At 34.2% G+C, this 18,651-nt stretch overlaps 1 long non-coding RNA gene across 2 annotated transcripts; it reads right to left on the reverse strand.

The window, feature by feature from the left end:
* Positions 1-314: 314 nt before the first annotated feature.
* On the reverse strand, positions 315-18,244 carry LOC137491538 (uncharacterized). Of its 2 annotated transcripts, none has more exons than XR_011011510.2 (3): positions 17,609-18,244; positions 16,289-16,378; positions 315-357 (listed from the first exon to the last, which is right to left on the reverse strand). It is a non-coding gene; the product is annotated as an uncharacterized lncRNA (long non-coding RNA). The 2 variants fall into 2 exon arrangements; XR_012402056.1 differs by lacking the exon at positions 315-357 and adding an exon at positions 13,822-13,967 and having other exon boundaries at positions 14,370-16,378; positions 17,609-18,233.
* Between the last annotated feature and the right edge of the window lie 407 nt (positions 18,245-18,651).

Genomic DNA, 18,651 nt, shown 5'->3' on the forward strand with positions numbered 1-18,651 from the left:
TGCAGCCGGGACTTAACCCAGCGACCTTCTTGCTGTGAGGCAACAGTGCTAATCACTGAGTCACACTACAGGTTCCAAAAATCTTCTAATTATGTTCCGTTGTGACAGAAAACCGGAAGCTCAAACAGGTTTGTGATGAGTGGACACACCAGTCAACTATGACAGAATTTACAGTTATTAGTGAACTATCCCTTTAATTGTACTTTTAAGTAACGTTAATGGGGGAAAGAAGTATCATCCCTTTAAACATTTTGTTTCAGAACTATTATGGCATTAAAAATGTCTTAACATCACCCAAAAATAAAAATGTACTCACCCTCAAGTGGTTCCAAACCTTTAGAAGTTGATTTTTTTTTCCTGTTGAACACAAAAGTAGATATTGACCAATACAATGAAAAATCTTAGAACATTCTTCAAAATATCTTCTTGTGTGTTCAACAGAAGACAGAAGCTCTAACAGATTTGCAACAAGTGAAAGGTCAGTAAAGGATGACAAAATATACAAGTTTGGAACATGATGTTGGGTTAATGATGACATTTCTGAACTGTCCCTTTAACTGTATGTGGTTTGGTGCAATCCAGGTGCATTTTGATGTTAATTTTATCAAAGCACTCCATGTTAAGTTTCCTTTACTGAGTAGTAATTGTTGAAAGCAATTCAGATTCAACTAAACAAGTCATTGTGTGATGAAAGATTGCAGCGTAAAAACATCTGGCAGTGGAGTGTTTTTCTACAGATGTGGATCAGTTCCAGCTCAGATTTACAACAAAGCATACATGCAATAGGCGGCGTAATGGCCTGGATCAAAACCCCAAATTGAGGAGCTAAAGATCGCGAATCAGATTAACGACTCTCCTACAATACCGACAGCTGTTCATAACACGGGGAGCCAAAGATATTCTCTCAGATTAACACAGATGACAATGCGAGCAGCTGCTGCTAGAGCGGATAATAACAATAGACTAAGAAGATGGAGAAAAACATGTGCTATCATGACAAAGGGTTGACAGACTCAGACGCTTTACATCCCACAATCCCCGAGGATCAAACAGGCTTTGTATCAGACACTTAACTCTTACGAGAGGGCTCCAAAACTAATCTCGCCGCTGATGCCGTTGCTTTTCACTGAGCAAATCCTGACTGCGATGCTGTTGTTACAGGCCTACTGTCTGTGGTACAAAAATGACGGCGTGAATGCCATTGTCAGAACTCAAAGCAGGAGCAATTCAGCCTCTGTCAATGTCAGTGCTCATGTTAAGCGCTGTTGACAATGGGGAGCTGCCTGTGTGGCCTGGGTGAAATGATTTTGTGGGATAAAATGAGTGTTATACAGGCAATTCATGACATTTTTCTTGCAATGGGGGGTCATGGATTGAGAAATCAAAATTGCACTCTAAAAATGTCGTCGTAACCCAATGTTGGGTCAAATATGAAAAAACCTAACCATTGACTTTTTGACATATGTGGTCCAGAACCACAAAATCAGAGATCTTTAAATTGAGATATATATATATATATATATATATATATATATATATATATATATATATATATATATATATATATATATAACTTGAAAGCTTATTAAAAATGCTTTCCATTGATGTATGGTTTGCTGGGATAGAAAAGTTTATTGGTCACACTTTATTTTGATGGTTCATTGGTTGCATTTAAGTTCTACATGCCAACTAATTCTCATTAGATTATATAAGTAGACTGTTATGTTGGGGTTAGGGTTAGTGCAAAGTTTCTTATAGTCAGTTAAATGTCTGTTGATAGAGCAGTATCAACAGATATTAAGCTGACCATCTACTAATATTCAAAGGGGCCATCAAAATAAAGTGTTACCAACACGTGAAGTAATAGGGAGTAAAATCCCCTTTAATATTGTCTAAATGAAGTGCTTAGCAATGCACATCACTTATTAAAACACTTTTATATATGTACAGTAGGAAATCTCTTTTATATTCTAATAATTTCGGCATAAAATCAATTTGACCCATATAATATACTTATTTTGGCTTTTGTCATGTACAGTATCAATGCAAGATAAGACTAGTTTTGTCACCCAGGATCACATATAAAAGATTTCATATGTAAGTTTCAGAGCTCAAAACTTTCTTGTTAGTCTGAAAACAGCTTACATTAACGCCAATCTATCAAAACACTCGTGGAATGTGTCATTTTGTTACGTAATGGTGTTGCTTTGAGGAAAAACGCAGTCTGAATTGCATTCCTTCCACTCCCAACATTGGCAAAGAGTGGATGTCCTTTATTTTTATTAATGCTGCAGACACAAATTTGAATTTGAATTTTCAGAAAGACGGTAAGAAGAAGCTGTGCTGACTTTATCGGACCTAACAGTAATGTTTCACCACACAAGTTTGAGGAACTTTCTTAAGTGGTCACTATTGCTTTGTTTTGTCATTACAGATTAAGTTTTTAGCTTAAATCAAAGCAGTGTCATTCTGTGAATGATGCAGGCTGTCAAACACAATGCAGAATTTAAAAATGCTCAAATATGCAAAACTGTCAGCTAGTCACACCACTGAAAGTTTAGTCTACAATCTGCAAAGCAATTCAAACAGTGTGTTCTGATTATGCAGGTTAAAAGAGGTAAAAATTAAGGTATGAGAGCTGTCACTGGGGTGGTACTTTTTTTGAAAAGTACATGTTGTACTAAAGTTGTCTATATTGATAAATTAGAACCCAAAGTGTACATATTAGTATCTAAAAGTGTAAAAGTGTTCTTTTAGAGAAGGCACCACCCCAATGACAGCATTGTACTTTTATTTGTGAGATTGCCGAGAATAGGCTATTACTTATAAACCCAGAACTATAGCACTAAACTATACAGATGATGTATATCAAGGTTTGGGACTGTTTTAAAGAGGTTTTGTTCACTTCTGAGAACAAACATGTCCTCAAAATATGGCATTAATTGTATTCGGTCTCCTAAGCGTCACATAAATCTATCAGCTAACAGGGGTTGTTCTCAGAACTAGGGCTGCACAATATATTGTGTAAGCATCAATTTCTCAATGTGCTCGCAATAGTCACATTGTGAGCATATACGCAATGTTGAGTCTGGATTATAATTCATCATTTTCATGTGTTTGTGCCTGATGCCTGTGATTGTATAATGTCCTTAAAAGCATTCAGGCATAATAAATTGTGCTATTTGAAACTTGAACAATGATTAGTTTTATTGAATTGTTTTTATTTTTATCATTCAGTTACTGAATATTGTTAGACTCAGAAAATTCTAAAACACTTTTTCAATTGCGTCTTTTTTTGATTGTATACACAGATTGTTATGCATGAAAATACTCATTATACAAGCAAATACAGAAATGCACTGCAAATAGTACAGATCACATCGAAAATGTGTCGGGGACCCAAAAACGTTTTTAGATTGCTTATAAGATTTTATAAAGATGCACTAATACTGCCTAATCGATTGTACTGATTTCGCAATATATATATATCGCAAAATAAAAAATATTGCAATATTATTTTTTTCCAATATCATGCAGCCCAACTCAGAAAATTCGATAATGTTATTTACAAGCTGTGTAGGCTAAATGTTACCATGCAACCTTATTAATATGTTGATAGAATAATCATGTTGAAAGAAAAAAATGCTCTATTATCTAAAAATATTAATGTAATATGGACAGAATGTTCTAATAAGGTTTTAAATATTGTTCTGAGAACATTAATAGTCTATAAGATGACTAAAATGTGATAAAATGTTGTTAATAATGTTATTATTTCCCAATAATAAAGATAATACATTGACTAAATACTGGACTATTTAAAAATAAAAAGAATAACGCTATTTAACCTAATGGGAACGTTTCCTAAACATTTTTAAAACCTAAATTTTTTTGGACTTTTGGTATTTCTTATATTTTAATTAAAGGCAACAAGATGAACAGGTAGCTATTTTTTCTTTGTTAATCTGTCATTAAAAAAACTAAATCAGACCCAAAAGACACGATAATATGAGACTAAAAGCTTCATATTCATGATGAATCTTGAATCAGGAATCATGTGCTTCAGTTGCTAATGTGTGTATAATAGCATTACCTGTAGGGTCAAAGTTCACTATATTGGTCTATGAGCTCTCAGTAATGTTAGACAGCAGGTCATTGATTATGATCAAGTTTCTTTCTACAAACCTCTGATCGTGTTGTTTTTGCTGTTCGTGTATTTTTTATCTTGTGTTTATCTCCGGAGGAACCTGCAATCATTTGTTTTGCTGTCTGTAAAGGGCAAGTTTGCTTGTTGATGATTAATCTTCCTTTTTTAAGTCAGCGTACCTTTCAAACTTTGAAATGTAGGGCAACACTGGATAATAAAGAATTCAGTAATGTGAGTTTATTTAAAAGCAGAGTATATTGTTGTAAGTCTAATAATGTAATATATAGCCTACCACCAAATGGTTTTTGCGCCACAAACAATGGCCAACAGATGGCAGCAGTGTGCTGTCAATGGCCAAAAGTAAAACGGACCTCTTTATTAAGTGTACAGGAGATGATAAAATGCTCTGTGGTATATGACTTTCAGCGATAATAACTGCAAGATCTGCATTTCCTTATGTCCTATTAGTTATTTTAAAGTGAACAGCTGGATGGCAGTGCAGCTGAGGTGAGTTTTTTTTTCTTGTGTAATGACGATTAAGCAAACATTTAATTTGATTTATTAAATGTAATAAAATTAAAGCAGTTAAAATGACAGTATGTTTAGTGCTGATATATTTTTGTTTTGCATGTTCTAGTTTAAACACCTCATGAAATCAAGAAAGCACAGGTCAGTTGCAGGCCCGTAGCCAGGGAGGGTTTGGGTGATTCGAAAGATAACTTACTGACAAAGGTCCAAAATTTGTCCCATACACAAGCTCATTTGACCTATTTTGACTGCTATGCCATAATAAATTGTCAAAATAACCATAGAAGAAGGCTTTAAGACCAAGCAGAATCGTTTTTTGGACGTGCTTCAGCGTAACTGAGGAAAGTTAAATGTGCTGGCCAGCTTGTGTTTGCCTAATAAATGACAATAGGCTAGTTTTTCATTTAAAACTTGAACAGCATCCTTTTTTAATGGTGTATGATATAGTAAATTTGCATTTGAAAAATAAGTATTATTCTCATATTTTTTTCTTCAAAATCTTTCAAAAATGTTTTTGGTACATCAAAAACTGTGGTTGATGACCTGGCTAATCCAGAAAAATTAGTGCTTAAAAAGTATTTAAACTCCATAATTAAATAGAAAATAAGGAGAATAACTGCATAAAATGTCCATATTTTCAGAAAAAAAGAACCACTTCTTTTACCAGGCCTGTTACGGGGCTAATTTGAATTAAAATGCAAAATATAAAGAATATAAATAATATAATGTGAATTATTATTTGTGAAGCCACAAGACAAAGTGAACGAAACAGAAACTAAGCATTGTGTAAATTACAATATGCATGGAATAAAAGAGACAATTAAGAGAGTTGACAACTGTTATTTTCTTTGGATTTAGGTATAAATTTGAGTACCATATGAGGAATGTATTTTATTCTATGAACGTCTGATAACATAACAGCTATGTTTTCATTTGTTGTGATTGAAAATCAGAGTAATTAAACCAAATATTGCTTTATTATTTAAAAATAAAAAAAAATAGTATAAAAATAGTATAAAAAAATAAATACCCACCTTTTACATTTAACCAAGAATAATTTTTTCCTACTCATATAAAAATATAACCGAATTTTTAGCTTGTAATAATAATAATAATAGTATATAATTAGGCTATATAAAAGTCTGTATATTCAACACAAGAAATGAAGAATGAAGTCATTCTACCTGCATGAATCACTGTTGTAATATTACAGTGCTGTGTTTAGTCTCAGTAGGTGAATGTGACGGAGTTTTGGGAGGTGTTACAGTACGGCTTGTGTGCTTTGCGAGTCAGTGGGACAATCGGTCATCTGTGCCCCGCACAAGAGGGCGGAGTCATCATCGCCACAGAGACTCAATCTCCTCTCCTGATTGGCGGAATTGAGGTTTTGAATCGTTTACTTTGGACCGACTCTGTTTGTAGGATTTTGTTCTCAATTAAATGTGGAATGCAGAGTTTTTTTGGGGGTGCCTGTGTGTGTATGTGCCCTTTCTTTTCATAGGCTTATTCATAGGCAAATATAATGGCCCCTTTAGAGAGCTTTGAGGGACGGTGATATCACCTGATCTAAAGGTAACAAGTTTGATTTGTGGTTCACTACATGCAAAAACATTATTATTTCATGTACGTCTTATTTTTGGGATTCTTTTAGAAAGTTTAATGCAAACAAAAACCTCTAAAAATACAAAAAATATACCTTTTAGTGTTACTTTTATAGCACTCTATCAACTTGTGTTAGTAGCTTTTAATTCAATACACATTTTAATGACAATAAATTCTTTTTCCTCCTCGAACCTGCATGAATTTTCACTTCAGCATCAAACCTTTATTCATTTTTATATTTTGAATGTTATTCCAGAAGTAAATGTTAATACAAGAGTTGCCTGATTATCTATGACATTTCACTCTATAAAAATCGAGAAAATAGTTTTTTATATAGTATTTTATGAAGTGCCTTTAAGTAAGAATCTACTCTGTAAAAGCCTTTGACTCTAATATGTGACCCTGGATCACCAAATTAGCCATAAGTGTACATTTTAGGAAATTTTACATCTAAAAGCTGAATAAATAAGCTTTGATGTACTGTACACTTTCAGAAATAAAAGTACGTGATCTGTCACTGCAGTGGTACCTTTTTAAAAGGTACATATTTGTACTCGAAGGGTCCATATTGGTACCTCAAAAGTATATATTATTAGTACTTAAAATTTTAAGAGGAACACTTTTCTACTTTTTAGATTCTAATATGTACCCTTGAGGTATTATTATAGACCTGACAGATGTATACCTTTTAAAAAGGTACCACCCCAGTGACAGATCGCGTAGCTTTATTTCTGAGAGTGTATGGTTTGTTAGGATAGGATAGTGTTTTGTTGAGAAAAATCTAAATAAATATCATTTTTAAAGTTGTCCAAACTAAGTTCTTAAAGTCAGATACGTCTTAATAAATCTCTAAAATGACTCTAATAAAAAAGGAAAGGATTTTGAACATGACTCTATCCAGTGTTCACATTTTTGTTCTTCAAATGTTTGATAAGCTCCACATATTTAATTAAATAATGCTTCATTAGCATATTTAAACATCCTTTAAGAATACTTGTAATATTGTTTTTGCTAATTTGCAGTCAACTATGGAAGTTGCCACATGAAAAAAACTACTATAGTGTTTTTGAATCGTAAAGCAGTTAAATAATTATGTTGTGGTAATTCTGTAATTGCATTGGTCAAAATTATTGGCCCCTTTAAGCTATATATATATGTATTTTTTAGATAAACTACAGAACAAACCATCGTTATACAATAACTTGCCTAATTACCCTAATTAACCTAGTTAAGCCTTTAAATGACACTTTAAGCTGTATATAAATGTCTAGAAAAAATATCTAGTATATATATAATTAGTTATTAAAAATGAGTTATTAAAACTATTATGTTTAGAAATGTGTTAAAAAAAATTTGCTCTCTGTTAAACAGAAATTGGGGGAAAAATAAACAAGGGGGCTAATAATTCTGAATTCAGCTGTTTTCAATATAGTTTAATACACTTTAGTATAGTTTGAAAACACTGTCCTACATTATTGACTTTAAACTACTGCAGTATTTTTTATGTGGGTATAAATATTAGCTATTTTCTCTGCCTTAATCACCTGCACGTCAAGTCTTAAAGCAACTTTCAGTTAATTATTGTCACTTTGCTTTGCTCTAAACTGATGCAGTTTTGTGAAATAAAGTCAGTTTGACTAAAGTAGAGTTTCACACAATCTGAACGTTAAAAAGTGCATTTAACGCAGGGGACACATACGCTTTAATGAACCTACATTAGAACAAACACTCCTCGACAACTTTGAAATGTGTCTCTCCAGCCTTCAGACGCAGAGAGAAAACATAAAAGGCTGACCAATCTTAGACGACACAAAGACGAGCTTTATTCCAAGCATGAAAATCAGGCTGATCTAAAATAATTAATATGTCCTTGAGAAAAACAAAGGGCCCTCACAAAGCGCGAGACGGAGCTATAGAGATAGGAAAGATGGCTGATAATTGTTTTCAAGTCCTAGGCTATCTGTAAATGAGTTTGTTGTGCTGAAAACACTGTGTTTCCTGTCTTTTATACAGCTCCTGTTTTTTTTCCTACTTCTTCTTCTTTCTTTCTATTCCTTGCCTTTGTTTCTTGTCATCCCGGCTCTCATATTTACTGCTTTCATGGAGCTCCGGCTGCAAATTCTTTTGTGTACCAGGCTTTTAACATCTTTGCCCGGCTATTTATTTCTACTCTCTGCTTTCACCCCAGACTTTGAATCTGCGCAACACAAGACGTTTTACCTCAGCTTTTATTGGTAATTAGGCGATGTCCTCCCTCGCCCTCGTGACCCCGGCGAGATGCATCAGGATCGCGGAGTAAACAAGGAAAGAAGGGCCTTGCTTACAGGTTTGCTCCTTTCTTTTCGTGGCTCAGCACAAATATTCTCAAACGAAACAGTCTGTGGTGGTGTTTATTTAAAGGGAAATCTCTCATGTCTGTTGCTTTTTCATGAAGATAAAATATCTTATTAACAGGTCACTAATATTAGTCAGAAGTTGAAAGATGTTTAGGTTTCTTGTAGTCTTTAAAAAAGTCTGATATAAATGTTTATGGTTAAACGGTTGATATTAGTTCGTAGATAAACATTATAATAGAAATATGTGTATTTACACATTATATGTCCAATCATTTGGTGTCTGTGTCAAGTTAAAAAAATTTGTGAAATCAATCTATCATCATTCAGAAAAACAGATTTGTTTGTGTTTCTATTATATTTATATACTACATTCCATTATATATATATAATATGTTATTTAATAAAATAACAAAAAGGGTGCTATGTTTTCAGACATAAATTTATATACATTTTTAGACAATCCAATACTAATGTGTTAGCTTCAGTATAGTATGGTGGCAGAGAGAGCTTAATGTTCTGCAAGAAAACACATGCAATTACAAAAGACGCCAGCAAGTTCAGAAAAGATCACACATGTTGTAAATCCTCACAGCGCAAACAAATGAATAAAACGTGCTGCATTTTCTCACAACACAAACAAATTAATAAAACGTGCGGCACTTTCAAATAGCACCAAACACAATGGAAATGTTCCAAGGGGACGCAAAAACGTGACAGACCCGGCTATTTAAATTACGGTTAGTTAGAAAATTAAAACACAAAAAAACAAGGGAATCAGGGTGTTAAAATAAACAAAGAAAAACCCTTCTTTTAAAGATCACCTACAACTTTACTGAGCAATAGTCAAGGCACATCTGTGTTTGTCGCATTTGAACAACTTCCGTTGTGTTCCGATGATGCAAGTGTTGTGAGAAAATGTCATTTGTTTTATTTATTAGTTTGCGTTGTGTGAAAATGAGACAACTTGTTGGCGCAGTGGCTAGCACAATCGCCTTGCAGCAAGAAGGTCGCTGGTTTAAGCCTCGGCTAGACCAGTTGACATTTCTGTGTGGAGTTTGCATGTTCTCCCCGTGTTCTTGTGGGTTTCCTTCGGGTGCTCTGGTTTCCAGTCCACAGTCCAAAGACATGTGCTGTAGGTGAATTGGGCAAGCTAAATTGTAAACTGTATGTGTGTGAATAAGAGTGTATGGGTGTTTTCCAGTGATGTGTTGCAGCCGGAAGGACATCCGCTGCGTAAAACATATGCTGGATAAGTTGGCGGTTCATTCCACTGTGGCAACCCCAGATTAATAAAGGGACTAAGCTGAACAGAAAATGAATAAATGAATGTGAGAAAATGCAGCACGTTTTTAATGTGTATGAGTTGTGAGGATTTGCAGCATGTGTGCTGTCAAATGGATGAAGACCTTTTCTTAAGTTGCTTGCTTTTTTTGCAATTGCCTGTGTCTTCCTAAATTGCAGCACGTTACACTCTTCCGGTCACCATAGGATTGGAAATCAATATTTGGAGGAATAATAAAATGAAATCAACAAATGAAAATTCTGATCTTAAAAGTGTAATGCTCTAAATGCTCTAAATGGCTTTTTTAAAATAAATGTTGTCAGACCTTTATAGAATAAAACAAACATTAACATTTTACACAAATGTATAGCTAATAGACCCAATAATATGAAAGAATATGTGATCATATGAAATGATTGCATTTTAAATGAATTTAAAAAAGGATTGTGGCAAAATAAGTTACTTTTTACTGTAACTCATAATAGATATGTTTAACATTCATTATTGTTTTGCTCAGAATGTACAAATAATAATAATAATCATACATTTAATAATAATAATTAAAAAATTATAATAATAACGTTGTGTAAACATTTATGTGTATTGGCCTGTTTTTTAACATTATAATTTCCATACTTTTGTGACTTCGCTATTATTTTGAATTAATTAGTTTTGAATCTCTTCACAGCCATAAATAAGTGCTGACAGCAGTTGTGTGGTGTGAAAAGATGGCCATTTGGTCAAACGAAAACAGGTGACTGCTTGATAACCTTCCCCAAGAGATTGGCACATTTCTATTTTAAAAATAACCAAAGTTCTTCTCGCGGTCAACATTTCAATTGAGTCCGAGACGTCATCCTACAGTATTTTCTTTTTTTTTTTCAAATGTGAGTTGCAAATCATTTACAAAATGTTTCAGTGATCCAGGGTTCGCCATTAGCCTTGGTAAGGTCATGTGAGCTCTCATATGGCCCGTCCATCGCTCTCCCACCCCCACAAAACACCCGTAGTCTTCATAAAATAGACTCAAGGGAACAAGGTTTCCCCAGACGCCTCTCCGAACTTCAGTCATTCTGTCAGAAGACACCGGTTATACATAGCCCTATTTGCATTGCAAGTTTCATTAAATCCCGGAGTGTCATTACAGTTCATATTCTTAATTATACCGCAAATTTCCCTCAGGGAACTTTGTGGAGGCCACTTCTCCCCACGATCTGTCCATATGGTGTTTAATTAAAAGTTTTCTTAAAGAGTAAATTGCATTCAATTCAATTAAAACTGTAATGTCATAGCCAAATAATGGGCTCAGCCAGTGTGGAGGAAAACGGAATATCATTTCGCAATATTTGCAGCAAAAAAAAAAGTGCAGATCTTTCTTCTCGTTCTTAAAAAAAAAATAAATAAAAAAATCCCGGAACAAAATATGCAAGAGGCAAATATCACTAAAAACCTCCTACATGTTATCAGGCCTCAGGCACTGCACATTAACATTGCTGGAGCTATTTCTAGATTCCACTCTTGGATTTCATACCATGACAAATGAAGCGTTGGAGTTTGGAATTCCTATTTATCTGCAGCGAACAGAGGCACCTCTTTGGGGGAGAAGAATGGAGGGTTTAAGAGCGAGAGACAAAAAAAATCCATTTTGCAGGATAAATAAAAAAATAAATAAATAGATGGCGTTGTGTTTTGGAAGGTAAACCGGCGTGATTGCGTCTGGTGAGAGGGCGGCACGCTGTCGATGTCAAAACATTTCTATCAGGCCAGCGATGCCAGACTGTTCTCTATGCAGAGTTTAATAATGTGAGGGCAGATTCAGTCCTGAGGGCAGAGTGGGTGACCACAGAACATCTTTAAAACGGGGGGAATTACAGATTGTTTTTTTTAAGAACACAACCATCTGCCGGGACTGAGGTGCTTTCGCTGTTGTTGTTTTTTTAATTCGTAAAAACCTCTAAATCGTCGTGGAAAGTAGAAGATAAGTTCTCGTCTCCCTCCTCCTCCTCCTCCTTCTCTCTGCCGTTCTCACATTTCTGAACAGCGGAGGCCCCTGAAGCATAAACAAAGCCCAGTGTATTTGCGCTGTGAGTGGAGGGAAATGGACTGCAGATTGCTGGCCCCGTGCTGGCGGGCCGCGTCGCGGTGTTTACCCCTCTGCCCACACGACACACATGGGTCAGGGACACAAACACAAGCGGCTGCCGCTTCCATTCCAGATCAATGCATTCAAGAGTTTTCAGGATCACATGACCTGCTTATTTGGTCTACGTTGATTTCGGCACGCTGATTTGGGGAAAGTATAAGTAGAGTTCACTCAGAATTGAAAGTTTTGTCATTATTTACTACAAAGAAGAATATTTTACAAGAAAGTTGGTAACCGGCAGCCATTGACATCCCTAGTAGAACGGTCACTGGATATTGGTTTACAAAATTCTTTTTGTAGTGAACTGCCCCCTTTAAAACTTTACAAGGGCAACAATTCTTTAAACCCATGGTTAAAAACATGCTTCTTTAAAGTATCAATTGAACTTTTACATTTGCGATAAGTTAAAAATGAAAACATGAATTATAAAATGGATGGTTGCCATTCTTGAATCAGATTTGAGCAGGTTTTAAAGGAAATGTCTTTCAGTGTATGTCAGTTATTCCTTCCTGTTCAGTCAGGAATTCAATTGCTGATATAGGCAAATCAATTTATTAGGAGTTTAACTGTTGATATCAGGAATTACAGTGTTGATATCGATGATTCAATTGTTGATTTAGGATTTTTTATTGTTGACATTAGGAATTACTTTGTATCAATAATGTAATTCCTGATATCAACAATTTAATCCCCCAAATCAACAATGTAATTTCTAATGTCTTTAATTAAGTTCATGATATAAACAATGTAATTCCCTAAATCAACACTGTAATTCTTTATTTCAACAGTTCAGTTCTTGATTTCATCAATTATTATCACTCACTTTTCTTTGGCTTAGTAATTCCTGATATCAACAATTCTATATAATTGATTTTCCTATATCAGCAACTGAATTCCTTATATCACACATTCAGTTCTTGATATCTAAACTTTGTACAATATCAACAATGTAATTCTTAATAGCAACAATTTAATACCCAAATGTCAACACTGTAGTTCCTGATATCAACAATTAAATTCCTGATAAATTGATTTGCTATATCAGCAATTAAATTCCTGACTGAACAAACTCAATTCTTGATATCAAAAATGTTATTCCTTATAACAACAATTTAATTCCTGATATCAGCAATTAAATTTGTGATATTAGGAATTCAGGGCTCAACAATCAATGTCCGATGGCCAGTGTGAGAGATGTTCGGGATAGTAGAGAGAATGGTTGCTGGCACGATCATGCCAGTGCTGCCTTGTCACAAAATTTTAAGTTGCCTAAGACTATTTGTCAGTTGTGTACAAAAACAATCTTAGAATCGAGAAAGAATTTGTGCTTTTAATTCTTTGAATGCTGCCTTTTCTGTGAAGTCGTAAACACCATATTGCTTTTTGGTTCCCTTTATCTGATTGGATGTTGTGAGCACGTTATTTTTTCCACAACCTGGTAAAAACCAGTACAGTGAAGAGACTGCAACATCAAATTATGAGACTAAAAGAAAACGTCTGTTTCTAACGTTGTGGAAACAGATATTTACATGGGTACAACACGACAAAAAAAAAGTGATGTTTTGCATAGTTTTCTGTCAATTTTAGGTCGGCCACCTTTGTTTTTCAGTTAAATACCAACACATTTTCCATACTGCTGTATTTTACTGCAAAATATTTTAACATTTTTAGTCTTTAAATTCTAGATTCACAGACATGATTTTTGACAAATTATTTCAAATATTTGGGTAAGAAATAGCAGTTTTTTATTTATTTATTTATTTTCATTTGTTTATTTATTTTTGTGGGGCCAGTAAACATTTTGGCAGGGCAAGTAAAAATCTGAACCTCTGGTCCAGTCGGGCCAGTGGAAAATGTCTTTAGTTTTGAACCCTGGATTTACATTGGTTAAATTACAGATTAAATTGTTGATATCAGGAATTTAATAAACTAATTTTTGATTTCAACCTTTCAATTGTTTAAATCAGGAATTACATTGTTGATACCGGGGATTAAATTGTTGATATTAGGAATAAGATCGTGTTAATAATATAATTCCTGATATCAGCAATTTAATCCCTCAAATCAACAATGTAATTCACAATGTCACAAATTCAGTTCATGATGTAAACAATGTAAATCCCAAAATCAACAATGTAATTCCTTATATCAACATTTCAATTCTTGATATCAACAAGGGGGCCGCGTGATAAGGGGGCTGCGTTTTGCCCTACGCCACTGCTTAGTCCCTGATCTTTTAGGGGTCATCCCAGCAGAATGAACCACCACAATTTAATTCCTGATATCAACAACTTAATCCCCAAATATTTAATTCCTGATATCAACAATTACGTTCATGATGAATTTATTATCCTATATCAGCAATTGAATTCCTGATATCACAAATTCAGCTCTTGATATCAAAAATGTTATTCCTTACAACAGGGGTGTCCAAACTCGGTCCTGGAGGGCCGGTGTGATGCTGACTTCAGCTCTAACTTGCTTCAACACACCTGCCTGGAAGTTTCTAGTATACCTAGTAAGAGCTTGATTAGCTTGTTCAGGTGTGTTTGATTAGGGTTGGAGCTAAACTCTCCAGAACACTGGCCCTCCAGGACCAAATGTGGACACCCCTTCCTTACAACGCCAATGTTATTACTGACATCAACAATTGAATTATTGATAATATTAGGAATTACTTTGTAATATCACAGATTAAACTGCTAAAATCAGGAATTTAATGAATTTATTTTTTATATCAATCTTCCAATTGTTGATATCAAGAATTAAATTATTTATATCAGGAATAACATTGTTAATATCGGTGATTGAATTGTTGATTTTAGGAATTAGATCTTATAAATAATATTATTCCTGATATCAACATTTTAATCCACCAAATCCAACCTAATGTCACAAATTAAGTTCATGATATGTAAATTCCTCTTACTCACTTATCACTCACTCACTCACTTTTCTTTGGCTTAGTCACTGATCTATCAGGGGTCATCACAGCGAAATGAACCGCCACAATTATATCAACAATTCTCCTGATATCAACAACTTAGTCCCCAAATATCAGCGTTGTAATTTCTGATTTTAACATTTAAATTTCTGATGAATTGATTTTTCTATATCAACAATTGAACTCCTGATATAAAAAAACATTATTTCCAATATCAACAAATGTAATTTATGATATCAAGAATATTGAATTTCCAATATCAGCAATTAAATTCTTAATATCAACAGTGGAATACCTGATTTCACAAACTCAATTCTTGATATCAAAAATGTTATTCCCTTAACAACAATTTAATTCCTAACATCAACAATTTAATTTTTGATGATATTAGGAATTACATTGTTAATATCAGCAATTAAATTGTTGATTTAATGAATTAATTCTGGATATGAGTCGATCAATTGTTCATATCAAGAATTGAATTGCTGATTTCAGGAATTTCATTTTTGATATCAACAACGTAACTCCCGATATCAACAAATCAAATCTAGACAGGGCTGTGCACAGACCTTTTGAGGGCAGTGTGATGTAGCTGCCTGACACATGCATGATTTTTTTATATCAACAATTGATATGAAGAATTCACAAGCACACATATTGCTCATTTCTGATTAACTGGTTTCTGAATTTGCAAGCTAAACAGGTGTAGGTTTGACTTTTGGTGGAGGTTTGATGTTTGGGAGAAAGTCTTAGTTTAGTTTAATTAGGCTGGGTGTTTTTTTATACCTTCTTTACACCATTTTGATGACATAAAAATTAAGCAAACCGAAAAGCATACCTTTCATGTAGATTACTGCTGATCTAGATTATTTGTGCACTAACATTATTATCTGAAATCATTTGTTTCAGTAATTTTGAATGGAAGTTCTCCACCATGATTTGATCCAAAAAACACTTGACTTTCTGTTTAATAAATGGGTCACATGATAAATGTTACAAATGAATTAAATTCCATAGGCACCTATATTAATTTTCCTAAATTATTGTTTATTTCCATGTTAATCTAGATTTTAAATTTTGTGACTTAAATGCATGACTTGCTTATTCAAATAAATTATTCACTGATGGAATAATTGATGGAATAACCTAATGGTTAAAGATCTGGATGTCAGTTCAGATGCCAGTTGGGACATGTCACTCAATGCATAAATGTAAATCTGTTGTAGATATTGAATATGCACATGAATTAAAGGTGACAGGGTGGTTAGGATTACATTTGTGTCTTTCAAGTGCACATGTTGCTTACCTGGTGCTGCTGTGTGACAGAAAGCCATCGCTGTTCCTGAATCCTTTCCAGATGAGCATGCAGGCTGACTACTCGTACTCTGACCACATCCTGCAATTTTAAAACAAAGATCAGTGACTTTTTGGTTTATAAAGAAGACTTTCATAATGTTTAATGCCCCCATTGTCCACAACAATATCATTGTTTTCAGTTTGACTTTTGATAAGAATTTTGCAAAATATTTGAATATGTGAATCTTGTTCACGATTTCTACTCAAAATATTTAAGATCTAGATTTTTAGATGGATGTATGGTTGTTTTCCAGAGATGGGTTGCAACTGGAAGGGCATCCGCTGCGTAAAACATATGCTGGATGAGTTGGCGGTTCATTCCACTGTGGTGACCCCAGATTGATAAAGGGACTAAGCCGAAAAGAAAATGAATGAATGAATATTATAACATATTATATCATATCATATCATATTATATATTATGTTATATTATATCATATTATATTATATTATGTTTTATTATATTATATTATATTATATTATATTATATTATATTATATTATATTATATTATATTATATTATATTAGTACAGGCTTTTTTAAAACTGTGAGAAACATTGGATTATATAGAGTAAATTGAAATGCTTTGGACTTTTAGTTGCTTAGTATATTTTAATCTTTGTTTTGTCATCTTGAAGTTTAATGAGGCCCCCTTTAAACCCTGGCCCCCTGGTTGAGAAGAACTACTGGATTGAGAATAGCTTTATGATGGAATAATTTTTTATGTTCTCACAGAGTAAAATAATATATTGCCTAAAATGATTAGGATGTTTTCTTTTGTCATTTTAAAATGTAATTTCTCACACATTTTGCACTTTTACTGAAACATCCCTATAGATTACTTGATAAAATTATTATATTGTGATACCTTACGCCATATGAATGCCTGTAATATACTGTAAACAACTTAGAAACAGTACACTGTACTGGGGTCATTTTAAATATAAAGTAATTCCTACAACTTTACTGTCCATGTAACCACCTTCACACACACAACAGGTCATGGCAAAATGTAAACTGATAAAAGAATTCACCCTAAAGTGAATAAAGCTAAACAACATGTCAATAAAACATTACTTTTCTTTCTTGATTTCCCCCTTTCTCGTTTAAGTCATTCATTTAAGCTGCAGTGTTAAAATAAATAGTTTGTTTGTTTATCTATCTATCAGATTGCAAACATGAATGTCATCTGTTGCCTAATGCATATATAGAAACTAACATAAATATTCTCTGGTAATTTACATTCTGCCAGTCTTCACCTGACACGTACGTTCACGCCTCCGTGTAGTCGTTGTTGCATCAAAACGAAGACCTAAAATAAATGTACGGTTCTTCTTATTTATTCGTATCAAAGCACTAAGCTGAACAAGGCAGCTAAAGGCTCTTGAGACTTCAACTTGTCACTGTACTTCTCATCTGCATGAAGTACAGAGCGCTGACGGGAGCGCGCGAGCCAGTGGCGCGCACAGATGCTGTGAGCGCGGTCCACCCTTGAACTCCTCCTAAACTCGAAGAGGGACACATTCTTCACTTTTAATTGCGTGTCAAAAGTGGTCCATAGATTAACTCGGCTCCCATCACACAGATAAAGCAACGTTTCATTATTTGTTATTGGTATTTACGGAGTGTCATCGCTCTTCACTGGATGAAGGGATTAGAGTCCGAAAGCTAGCGGCTTAGCGGGACGCTGAGCACCAGTCCCCCACCCAAAAAAAAAAGCTGTACGGAAGAACAACACGTCCTCCCATCGCCAAAAACAAACCCAGAGATTCTCCACCCCTGATGACATCCCTTTTAACAGCCTCGAAGGGAAAGAAAGTTGCGAAAAGTGTGTGTTCCTCTGAGCGCGCGCATCAAATGAAGACGAAAGATGAAAATAACGAGAACAGAGGAGAAGTTTAGGAACGGTGAGAGCAGATTCATCACGTTAAAGTAGGAACATGTTCCATGCAGGAAGTCGGGTTTACAAAAAATAAATATTTATAAAAAAACTGACTCAGGAATACAAACATAAATAATTAGGCTATCCATCAAAAATACTCGAGCCAGTAGTATTTCAGAACAAAAAAGAGCTAAATTTACTATAGTGTTTGGCCATAAGGAAGATAACTATAGTATATTACTGTATAATTTGTTCTGGTATTCTGCTAGTTTAGGGGTGCCCTGTTTCTGGAGATCTACCTTCCTGCAAAGATTAACTGCAACCTTGATCAAACACACCTGTCTTTAATTACCAAGTGATCCTTCAGATTCTTATTACTTGGCTTAGTTGTTTAATATTTGTTTTCTATCTATCTATCTATCTATCTATCT

The sequence above is a fragment of the Danio rerio genome, chromosome 4 (genome assembly GCF_049306965.1).
Source record: "Danio rerio strain Tuebingen ecotype United States chromosome 4, GRCz12tu, whole genome shotgun sequence".
Lineage (NCBI taxonomy): Eukaryota > Metazoa > Chordata > Actinopteri > Cypriniformes > Danionidae > Danio > Danio rerio.